Consider the following 12,655-nt stretch of genomic DNA (forward strand, 5'->3'; position numbering starts at 1 on the left):
GCTTTTCTGTGCGGAAAAATACATGTTATCTGTTTTGTTGGCTTATGGCTAAGTACTACATTCCTTGTTCTAGAATCTGAACCTGAAATTCCAGGTAATTGATTACAAAGGGGCTGTTCTAAAGTCCCATCTGAAATAGTTTTTGCTTTCCAAATCACTAGCAGTCTAGATCACAAAGTGGGAGTAGATCAAGAACTGAGCCAGTAAGTGCAACAAACAATGTCAGACCAGGAGAACGTCTTGTGCAATGTATTCCTAGAGTCAGTGAGTGTTACGAGCCTTGAGTTAGAACTACCTACTGCAAACGTTCTCAATTCCCTGGGGGTGTGCAGAGCTTGGACAATAGTAAATACAAGACAGGCGGGGTGGGGGTGGGGAATCTGAAGGGATGGCATTTGCCAGCACATACCTCAGACAAATATGCAATGGCATTTAACTGAAGCAATTACCTAGAATCTTTAGCTAGGTTGTTTGAATATTAACCTGGCTCCGAATAAGCAATAAGTAATGAATGAAGTAGGGTGTTCACATTTCATTTTAACTTTGCTTTGATAGCATTAAAAAACACCCCTGAATTACAGCTGTTAATGGCCCAAGTGTAAATCAGAAAGGTTGAAAAAAAGGACCTTGGGATATGTAGCCAAAACAGCTCTCTGAGGAAGCGATGTAGGTTGTCTCCTATCTTGAATACTGGTTTAGTGGACCCAACCTTGGAGTCCTTAATCACAAAACTGCCAGGAAGTGAGAATGGAATCTTTCTTCCTCTTTCCACCAAATCTCACCTTAGACTATGCTAGACCATGTGTGTGTATTTAACCTGACCAGAGTGGGATACCACTGAAACAATTTCTTTATTGCCATACTGAGGTTGCTGGTCCTGTTCTCTATTTCATGCCCATTCCTCTGGGGTAAATTTGTCTTTCCTTAGTCTTTTCCCACGGTGTCATAAATGGCCATTTTATTTTCTTGCTGGGAGATTTTTCAGCAAAACATGATTTCCTGTTCTATACACTTCAGCTTTGAATATATAAGTTAATATTTTGATACATCTTGCTCAACAACTGTTTAACAAGCTCTAAGGGCGGCCACTGATTGTGTGACCTTGGCAGGGCACCTAATCTCCTTGCCTCTGAACCAATCCAGCTGTAAAAACTCTTTACAATTAGAACCTTGGTGAAACACAGATGTCACATTTCAGTTCAGTTTTCCTGTATACAGATGGGAGAAATGACCTAAAGGAAAAGCATTAATAAAGTTAATTCAGCAAAGTGTACAATTTTATAGAGACTAATCAGAGTTGCATGACAGAGGCTAGTTATTTAGGATGGGCTCTGCAGCACATGGCCCTTCAACTGGAAAAGGCTGAAGACCAAACTGTCCGAAGTGGAATCATGCCTACTTATGTCATTTCTGAGGCTTTAGAAGTGTTGGTGCTTAAACAGCTAATGTTTAATTCTCAGGGTTGAATCGTACAACTGCCGTGTCATTTGCGTTCTTCTGCACCAAATAAGCCCTCCAATCCAAAATAAGGCAAGTGGTGGCTGAACAGCAGTTGAGGTGGAATTTACAGGAAATATGAACAAGGTTTGCCTGCACACAATGATTTGAAAAGCAGTGGGGTCAAGTAGTGCTAGAATCTCAGTATCCAATCCAGCATTTAGAGTATGTCAGAATGATACAGTCACAGCAAGAGTGTTCATTATTAGAATTATAGCCTCAGTTTTTCACCAGCATACAGTCCTGAGAATGACCACTAATCACTACAGAAGACCACATATACTCCATAAAGCCTACAGCAGTGGTAACTTGCTTCGTTATAGTACTTATGCCTTTAAATGTACCCATTGCCAAACATTAGTAGACCCAAGTCTACTTTTTACAGTAAAAGTCCGGTTATCCAGCATTTTGATAACAGGTGCATTTAGTTAACCAGCATGCCCAGCTAGGACCAGTGTCCTGGCTGGGGCAGGCTGCCCCGGGACGGTGTCCCTCTGCTGTTTGGCCAGCTGCCCACTGCCCAGTTCCCTGGGGATGCCATATAAAAAACTTCTACTGTAACTGAATGCTGTTTTTTCACAGGGGTTATAATCCTCAGAACGGAAGGCATTAGAAACAGGTGAAATAGAAAACAGATTTGTTAGTTAACAGAAAGGTAGATTTAAAGTGATTGAGAAGCAGGCATAGAGCTCAAAGTTGGTTACCTAAGAAATAAAGGAAAGTTCACGGTCTAAATTCTGTTTTAAACAGACTAAGCAAGAGTAGAATCAGTCACTCACCATAAAAGATGGCAGGGGTAACTTATGATTCTTCAGTGCCTGGACACCCTTCCAATCTCACTAGCTCAAAGTCATTGTCTTCCAGGAATTGAGATGGGGGAGGAGCAGAAAGAAAGGCCAAGAGATGATGTCATGGCCTGTTTTTATACCTTTGTCCATCTGCTACAAAGATCCCTGCTGCAACATGGGTCAGGCCAGCCCATCAGATACCTGCCTTCTCTCAGAACCCCTGGTGATAGTGGATTCTTTCTGATTTGCCATCCCTGTCTTTGGTGCAACTTCACAATGTATTTCACCAATGCGCAGTGGAATACCTCAGTGTGGCCCATACAGGATATTAAGCCTCAACATCTCAAGACTTTTTTAAAGCATACTTCACCAGGCATATCATGTACAGAACTTACTGTCGTTCTATCCCAGTGATGAATATGGGATTACTAAAGTGCTGCGTTGAGGTACAGAGTGTCACACTGCCTTAGCAAGGCAGTGAAAGATAAGGCTGCAGTAATGACAAACATGCTGTTGAGTGGGACTTGGAAGCGTAACTGAGACATTGCTGGAGGGCGGAAATGCCTGGAGCCAGCTCAAAGCAAGACGCAGGGCTGCCAAAGTTTCTGAGCCAACTCCCCAGCAAGAATGCTGTGACATGAACTCCCTCTTCCCATTCCAAATATCCATTTCCAGTAAATAGCTTGGGTTTTTGGTTTCCGCTGGACGGAGGTAGCTTGTGGCTATTTCACTACGGCCTGCATTTAGGCAGGAGGAAAGGGGACAGGAGCCATGCTGTAGTGGGAGTTGCATGCAGTTCTACTTGACACAGCTGGAATTTTCCCTTTGACAGAACACCTGCTGGTGCAGGATAGCCATCCATGGCAGAGCAGAGGCAGGGCTAATTGCTTTTCAGGCAGCTAGCAAGGTGATTGTTTCCAGCTCACTAGTCCTCATATTTCTCCCCAGGGACTGTCCCCAGCTCCTTTGGAGAGCGCTAGTCCCTTTCCCTGCTCTGCTTTCTCACAAATGAGCACAGGGTTAGGTATAATCATACCCTCTCTCAAGAACAGTTTAAAAATTACTTTGTCAAAGCTGCACAAGAGCTTCCTCTTTGTCTCTGAAATCCTAACTGCGTGCTGCAGTCCAGGGGTCAACAACTCCCCCAGCATGGGTGCCAGTAGTGGCACGCAAGCTGATTTTTCACTGGCACGCGAGGTGGGAGCTGAGCTCCGCTCCTCCTCCCCCATGCAGCCTGGACCTTGCTCAAAGCCAGACCACCTGTGGATTAGCAAAAGACTAACTAATGCTGCCAACCACCACCTAAAGGGTAAAGCCCTGCATCTCAATTTACTTATTAATGAAGCTGTTGTAAGTAGGACTGTTAGTGACTTTTAAAAATATCACCAGCCCTTGGACCCTACAAACAGGTCAAAAGGTCAAATTTCAGCACTCCTCCTCGGAAAAGTCGCTGAACCCTGTTGTCACTCTTCAGTACCAAACTCTGACCTCAATGACACCTATTCAGTCCCAATGAGATTATGGGAGTAGCCACGTGCAAAACTGGGCCATTAACACTGCCTTGTCTTGGTCCCCCACCGCACTACCCCCACCTTATTTTTATCTTCAGGCTTAAGCACCTGGACTTCTTACCCATCACTGCTGTTGACACTCAATTGACATCTAATCATCTGCTAGCTCCCACCTGGCCCTCTCTGAGTTCAACACAGTGAATAGGTCAAGCCTATATCTCCTGATGGTGGGAAATTAAAAAGTCAAACGTGCTTGACCTCAGATAGGGAAGGCTTTGAAAACCAAAGGTATATCTACACTGCAGTGAAAGGCCTGCAGATGGCTTGGAACAGCTGATTGTGCTCCCTGGGATCTGGTGGCAGGGCTGTAAATTGTGGGGTAGATGTTTGGGCTAAATCTGGAGCCCCAGATCTGAGATGCAGTGAGGGAGGGAGGGTCTCAGCCCAAGCTCTAACCCAAGCCATTGAACTGACTTTGTAATTTTCTTCCTGCAACCCAGTCCAAGTCACTTGAGTTGGGCTCTGAAACTTGGTGCGCTGTGTGTGTGGGCAGGGATGAAGAGGTGGTAATTTCAGGGTAGATGTAACCCAAGAGACTCAAATTCTGCTCTCAGTTTCAGTGAGCTAAACTGCATTGACTTCAGTGGAATTACTCCATACTTACCCTGGTGTGACTGAGAGCAGAATTTGACCTGTGGTCTCTTGCCATTCAGCTTTATTACGTTTGGCATAAAATACAATCTTTTATATATTTTTTTCCTTGAGAAATGTGTCTGTAACCAACAGCATCACACAAGTAGCAAGGCAATAACACCAAGTTAGAGAACCACGTTGTCCCCAATTCCCCCATCTAATCTCCTATCTTTCTAATCAAACCACCCAGCTTGGGATTTTGCAGGGAGGCTTGATGAGCTTGTACCTAGAGTTATGATACAACAAAAACCTGTCTGTAGGGTTTTTAAGGTTCTTTTTTATTGGGCTTAGTACTCTGAATAAATTCACTCTTGATTGATGATCACAGCTGAACCCGGAGACCCCAGACCCCCATCCTACAATTAGGTCTGCACAGGGACCCGTACAGAGCCGGAATAACTTCAACAGAAAGATGCTGTGCAAGTAAATGCAATTGTAGGACTGGATAAATTATCAGCCATGGTGTGCCACAGCTGACTTCCAAACCAGAGTTGTTTACAAAGAATCATTTCATTGGTTTATTTTACTGCCCTAGGGACTTGCAGTGGGGCACCAATGTATAATATCTCAGGATTTGGTAATGAGGTTTCTGACTTGTAGGAAAATTTCAGCATAAAATGCTCAAGCAGTGACTGTGATTATTTATCAGGTAGGTGCCCCGCTGCATTTCTGTGGGGCCTGAAACATAAGGAGATACATTTCCTGTGCTGAAAAGTGGACAGTTGGTACCAGACAGAGGAAAGATGGGACCTAGTTTAACATACACAGTGTGTCTACATTACATCCTCCTCTTCACCAGTGTGTGGTGTTCATACCTGCCTAACATAGCCCCTTGCACATGGGTATCAATAAAAGGATGGTTGCTGAGGTACCGCTTAGGCAAGTAGAGTGAATGTACACCTAAGGGGTGGGGTATGTATGCAAGTACATACCATTTGTAGCTCTTCAGTTGCCAAGCCAAGCCTCCCTGCTGATACAGCTGCCCCAGCTTTTCTCCTCTGCGGGAGAACCCTGGCAAAGAGGGAGGGCTTCAGCCAGCTTCCTGCTGCAGGAAAAGGCTCTGGCAACAGTGAGAGGGAAGCAGAGAAGCTATCACTGCTGGATCCTTTCCATGACACAGAAAGTGCATCTGGTAGGGGGCAGAGATGGACAGTGTAACAGCCCACATGGGGACTTGAACATGGGACCTGTGGAACTTAGCAGATGAACTTCTACCACTTGAGCTCTGGGCTAAAAATCTAGCTGCCTCTCAGCTCAGGCTGAAGTTGAAATTCATGCTTTCCTCTGTGTAAGTTGTCTAAGTGTCACGCCATGGGACGGTGAACCACACCCAGTAGGTGTGTGGGGTATGCCAGCTCCCCCTGCCAGAGGCTTTTTCTGCTGCCAGGAAATCCACTGTCTGCCAGAGCTTTCCCCTGACACTTGTAACTACACATCCCAGTGTGGTTGTGGTGTGCTTTTCACTGCTGTGTGTAGCTATGCATCCCCCTACCCACTGCTGCCCTTGGTGTGTCATCTACAGGGACCTTCATCCCCACACTCCCTATTACATTTTTAATTTACAATTGAATTACTCAAATAATTAGCAGCTTTTCTGAGCATGTTTAAGTGACCTGTGATAACTGGTTTTCTATTCTTGCTGTTTGGTCCTGAACATAAGCAAGGGTGAGCTGAGCTTGAGGAAGACTTCATGGAATAAATTCTACTCTCTGTTATATCCATTTGCTTCAGTGGGTTTTCTTCGGTGTGATGCAGAATGGGGTTTGTCTTACTGGGTTTTTTATGAAGTGATACTTAGAAAAGACTTAGTGGGGATAGATAACCCTGACAAAAATGCTCCAACATACATATATATGTAAAGAGATATCTGCACAATTTAATGTAGCGATTTAAGGAACAGTTGTTTTCTTTGAAAATAATTTTTCCCCCGTCATCTGTAATCATAATTAATTTGATTCACTTGTGGCGCTGAAGAATTCTAAAGAGATTTGTTTTTAAGCATAGTGTGGGCACTGTGAATCCTGGAGGAAATAGCCTGCCTTTGATGAAAATTACCCTCATGCCAACAGGATGCTGTTGCAGTAACAAAGCTGTGAGACTTTGGATTATGGGGGAGGCATAGTGATAATCAAGGCTCTTGATCTAAAAACCTGCCAGTTTTGCTGCTAGAAAAACAAATCCCCCAAACTGGAATAGATGGGAAGATCAGAAACTAATGGAACCCATTGGAGAGAGTGCTTGGAGCACCAGACTAAAATGGGTGGGTTATGAGGTCTAATTGCACAGTCCTTATTCCTGTGACTTCCACTAGGCACTTTTCTCAGAGAAGGACACCAGAACCAGAACCTTGGGAAGTGGGATTTCAGGAGCAAAATATGGTATAAACCCAGGTCCGCCTAGGGGAGGGGCAAAGGGAGCAACTGCCCCAGGACAGGGGTGTGCAACTTGCAGCTCCAGAGCCACATGTGGCTCTTTAAGGACGACTTTGTGGCTCCTAATGCTATAATTGCAAAGTTAAAAAAAAAAAAAAAAAAACCCTCCTGATTGTTTTCAGTTATTTCAGTGAACATCTAAAAGCCCAACAATGAACAACTTTTACCCAAATAGCAAACAATATGTGATCTTGAAATGTTGGATATGTGCAGTGCATTGTGGGAAATATGTGTGTGCGCTGCTCTGAAATTAGGGGTTACAAAAAGTATGGTTTAACATTATTTATTGAGGACCATCTTGTATTCACATGCATTGCGGCTCTTGAATGACTGAGGGTTTTTGGGTTTGTTTTTTTTTAAATTTTTACCAAATTGAGGGGGATAAAAAGGCTCTTCTTGCTCTTTGGTTGCTGACTCCTGCCTCAGGATCTATTGATTTAGAAGGTTCATGGATCCCAGCTGCCACTACTATTGTGGAAACAGCAGTGTCTGGAGCCCAGGACAGCACATGCATGTGGCACTGAAGGGCTGCCTGGGGGAGGCTAGTCCCCAAGCTCCTCTGCTTCTGCCCAAGACCCTGCAGCTTTCAGAGGGGACCCAGAGCCACCCCTCCATCCCAGCCTTGCCCAGGGCCCAGCAAAGTCTGCCATCCACCCTATGTTAGCCAAAACGAAATAAAGTAAACTGGAGAAATCTCTTTGGAGAAACAAGACTGTATACTGCTGGCTAACTAACACCTTATACAAATCAGTTTACTGCAGTCAGGCTGATTGAAGGACAAGATGCAGCATCTAGGCCAGGCTCTCTTAAAATTAAGCCATTTTTCTGTAAAATAATGGCCTTTTTCAATGTCAGCATGTGCAGACCATCTCCATAGTGGCAGGGTTAAAATCCATGGGTGGTTGTGAAGCAGTTTGCCCACCCCAGCAGCTCCCTTTCTGTTTGATCTCTGTGTCAGTGACTCTCAACATTTTTGACATCCAAATGGAAATGCTGGGTAAAATTTCGGCCCCACTGAAGTCCATGGCATGTGCCCAATGACCCCAAGGGGGCAGGATTTTACCTATTGCACTTTAATTGCTGTTTATCTATTTATTGTTGTGTGGGATGTAGCACTGCATAGCATGTTGTTCAGCATCGGTACACATAAAAGGTCTTTTTAAAGCACAGAAATAGTCATGATTTCATCCTGTTCAAGGAAAAGTAAAAATGTTTTCTTATAGGGAGAAGAATACAAGATAAAGGCTGCAAGAATATTACTATGCTTTTGTTAGCCACAGACAAAGCATTTTATACTGGCAAAACAGAGTGAAGATGGTCCACACACTGTTCAATTTACTGTCCTCCTGAAAAGAAGTGCTACGGATTTTTTAGGATTTAGAAAACTCATGCCAAATTCTGAACACTTTTTTTTTTAAATTAGTTAATTTTATACCAAAGCCTGAATTATTTATCTATATTCCCTATCTCTTCTGATGTTTGGAGCTTTGGGTAGATTAGAATGGGACAGGTTCAGAACCCAATATTCAGAACGATAAAACACCCGTGGTTTTGGCTAGTTCCAGGCCTGCTTTTATATGCCGATATCTGAGGCTGAGAGAGATCAAAATTGGGACCATTTATTTGAATGTCCTGAACTTTTGTGAGTTTTGAGAGAAGTCACTTTTGTTTTGGTTTTAAACAACTCCAGGCTCACAACGAGGCTTTGCAAAAACAAAACCGACCTGGCTTTATAGTCCCCATTTATAATTCAATGGCTAGAGAAAATGAAGAAACATCCCGTGTCATCTGGGTTCCTCCATGGAACTGCATGTTATAGTCCCTTCTTGGAGAGCTCTATCACAGCTCTTCCACAAATATACAATACCCTCACTTCACCACATTCCATAGAACTTCTCTTCCACCAAGAGGTTGGCCCCTCCATAGAAATGCATCATAACAAAAGCAGACCAGGAAGGAAAATATGTAACTATTCAGTAACTGCTGAATCGTGTCTCCATCTCTTACTGCCTTCTGGCTACTGAAGTGCCCATTTCTAAACAAGTGATGCAAACTTTCATCATCATTTTATGCCTTCAAGGCTCTACATGTGTTTTTTCATGAGAAGCCTCATGTAAGCTACTGCTCCTTTGCAGCAGGATTTTGTGCTTTTGGGTTGGTTTTAATTTCCACTACTATGCTTTCCAGTACTATGCTTTTAGATACTCCAAGAAACAATGGGAGCACAGCTATCTTTACTTGGATTCGCCACTTTTCAAAATCTTGATGTGCTGATATCTTTTAAGCAGAGCTCATCTCTTCTGCTCCATAAGCTGAACTTTCATTTTACACAACAGTAGATAAATCATGTGCCTGGTAGAAGAGATTTTCCTCTGCTTAAAAAAATGGTTAGGAACAAGCAGTTTTGGAACAGAGTCTGCAGAACAGTCTTTTGTCATTAAACTGACCTTGAAAATAAAATCTTTTGTGTTTTGAAATAGGGACTGAATATGGACTCTTCGTGCGGAACACATTTCCTTAGTTATTCGCCAACCGCCCCAGGACTTATGATTTGATTATTACACTAGATTTACACCTATGAATTATAAAATCTATTAAATTCCTGAGAGCTCCCTTTTCCATGCCACTGAAAGAAGGGCAGGATGGAAATCTTTCCTCAGGCAGGGAACAGGCTAGCCTGTTTTATTTTATGTATTTATTTTATATAAAGGGGATTTATGACTTGTAGCCAACTGTTGGGTTTCAACAAAAATTTTAATGGCCCTTTGCTCATTTTACTGAATATGTTTTAATGAATATGACACCTGCTCTTCCTAGATCAAGAGAAAGGTGTTTCCACATGAATCTGAGAGTCTACTTTGACTGGAGCAGATCAGTTTATCATCATTAAAAACCATGCATGATGCCTCCCTCTGATGCCTCCCTCGCCATTTCCTTCCATCTCTGTTTGGATTTGTTAAATGCTATCTCTGCAGTAAGAGCCGTTCCTAGTTTAATAATCTACCTACCCCATAACAAACTCTCTGTGTGGTAGGTGAGGGTCAGTAAGGTCAGGCATAGTGGAAGAAGTGCTTTCCAGTTCTTTTGTTCACAAGAAGCAAGGGAGGGAGGGAGAATGCTTGTGGTTAGAGCCCTGCACGGATACAAGGTTGGTATCCACATCCACAGCCGCAGCTGCAAAAATGAACCTTGGGTGTCTGTGGATTTGCAGGGCTCTGACTATGAGCAGGGGCAGCAAGGAGTCTTGTGACACCTTAGAGACTATCAAATGTATTCGATGATGTCAGGGTAGAGAGTTCAGGACTGACTTGTTGATCAGTATTCTAGTTTCTACCTAGCCTACAGTTCCTATTGTGGGGGTGCCTCTAGCTGAGGCTGCAGGCTCTGGGGTAGGACCGGGGATGAGCGGTACAGGGTGTAGGAGGGGTCTGAGGACTGTGACAGAGGGTTAGGTGCAGGGTGAGGACTCTGACAAAGGGTGCAGGCTCTAGGATGGGGCTGGAAATGAGGGGTTCAGGCTGCAGGCTGCCCCAGGAAGAGAGCATTACCACCAGCCCTTTCTCATCAGGCCCAAGTGAGAGGCATCTTTCCACAGATCCAGCAGCTCCAGTGGGGCCAGAGCAGTTCCTCAGTGGGGCTGGTTCATACTCGGTGGCAGATCCGTAATGGGCTGGACTAGGGGAAAGGCACTGCGACAGGTCCAGGGCTTGGAGAGAGCCATCTCCCCCCACCACAGCCCTGAGCCCCTGTATGGGGATTAATAAACAGCTGCTTGTCCACACAGCTTAGAGGGTGCTAAGCCTCACACCCTCTCCTCTGACACTAATTCCTCCCTGTGACAACATAATGTATTGTTTTCCAGTCACTTCAGTGAGGTTTCTCAATTTTTCTTCCCCATTCCTTCTATAGACCTGAAGCCTATTCCTGGCTCTGTCAAAGTGGCTTTCTGGAAGGTCCATTGTCTTTACCTGCCCAGTCTGTAAAAGGGGTGGTTCATTGTTGTTTCCCCTAGATAATTTCTTGGGGTCAGTGGGAGGGAATAAGTGGAACCCATTAGCTCATCAGCATACGATTCCTACTTGCTGTTCTGGAAAAAAACCTGGAGTGATTCCCTCTGTTCAAACCCTTCTCCCAGAAACAAGGCAAGAGAATTTGGCTGGTCCCTTTGTAGGCGGGGTGAAAAAGCTGGTACTGAAGATAGAAGAGATGTGAATTTGCAACTTGTTTATTGCCATGTTTATAGCTTTGTTGTAGTACAACGTGCTGGGTCTCACTGAGGGCTTACAAGGATTTAAGTGTCTTGTGCTTCTCAGCCTTTTAGGTTTTTCACAGATGTGCACACGCACAACAAAAAGCAAAGCCCCACTCTCTGAAACTTCATTCCTGCATCTTGGGAACCGCTTGATCTTTTGACCTCAAAATTTCCCTGCAGAGTATCTCCTGGCCCCTGACCTGGGAGGCCAATTTTCAGAACTGTTCTGCGACTTCTAGAGGTGCTGCAAAATTCAGCTTTAAGCAGCAATTTAGGCAGCAGCCTATCGTAGTGCTTGTTTTTACATTTTAAGTGGTGCTACTGTGTGAATGTTTGTCTGCACTCCCTTTGTGGTGTCTCAGAGGGGTAGCTGTGTTAATCTGTATGTACAAAAACAACCAGGCATCCAGTGGAACTTTAAAGACTGGCAGTTTTATTTCGACATAAGCTTTCATGGGCAAAACTCACTTGACCTTCCCCCCCACCCCTCCACTCTCTGATTTGCTCACCTTGATTATCTTCTTCTGATTTGTCCTCCTTGTTTACTGTTTTTGGTTCTCTGTGCCTTAAATATTGAGTCTGTTCTGGTCTGGCTATGGTCTGAAGAAGTTGGTCTGTCCCACGAAAGCTCACCTAATAAACCATTTTGCTAGTCTTTAAAGTGCTACTTGACTGCTTTTTCTTCAGATGCATTAGACTCATGAAAGCTTATGCCCAAATAAATGTGTTAGTCTTTAGGGTGACACAAGATTCCTTGTTTCTGTTTCAAAATGAGGCCAGAATGTTGCCCTGTCAGAATAACCTGCAATCAATTGTTTGAGATATACAGGGAAAAACTAACACAGAAAAGGATTTCAGTACACCCGCATCAGTAATTGTAATGTCTTTCTGAGTGTGGCTGCTTTAAATTTAGATGGAGACTGTTGTATTTTGTTTTAGCTCAAATCTTGTTTTACTGACTTACATTAAATTGCAATAAAAGACTTTCCTGTTACATGTCCACATGCAGCATTCCACTGAAATAACAAAAGGTGTAATTAAAAACAACTTCCTTGTCTGTTTGTGTGTGGACACATCCTTCTGTGTTGCTAGCCACACAAGCAAACACAGAGCCTTCAGAATGATCAGAAGGAACATATATATACCAGAAAAGTAAACCAGGCTGGTTCTGAAAGTTGCTCACATACAGACACTACACTTCAATATGGGGATTTCAAAAGACCCTTGATGGGCTTTAGTGCTGACAAAAGGCTCTCCAGAGAAAGAGACTGCTTTTCAGAGTATTGATTTGAATCTCTTTGTTGGATTCATTTCTGAGACAAAACAGTTAGGTCATCTCTACTCCTTCACTAGATAGTTGATGCTTTGCTTAAGTCTCTTGGAGGCTCCTTATTGTATGGGACTGAGTTACATACATTGCTCTCCCCTTTCCCTCTTAGCATCGTGCCAGGAAAAACAGGATGAAATTTGTTTCTAGACAGA

General features: G+C 43.7%; 1 protein-coding gene across 7 annotated transcripts in view; it reads left to right on the forward strand.

The window, feature by feature from the left end:
• PALM2AKAP2 (PALM2 and AKAP2 fusion) overlaps positions 1 to 12,655 on the forward strand; it is a 350,798-nt gene that overhangs the window by 242,928 nt on the left and 95,215 nt on the right. The gene's annotated exons all lie outside the window — the stretch shown is intronic.

The sequence above is a fragment of the Carettochelys insculpta genome, chromosome 5 (genome assembly GCF_033958435.1).
Source record: "Carettochelys insculpta isolate YL-2023 chromosome 5, ASM3395843v1, whole genome shotgun sequence".
In the NCBI taxonomy this organism is placed as follows: domain Eukaryota; kingdom Metazoa; phylum Chordata; order Testudines; family Carettochelyidae; genus Carettochelys; species Carettochelys insculpta.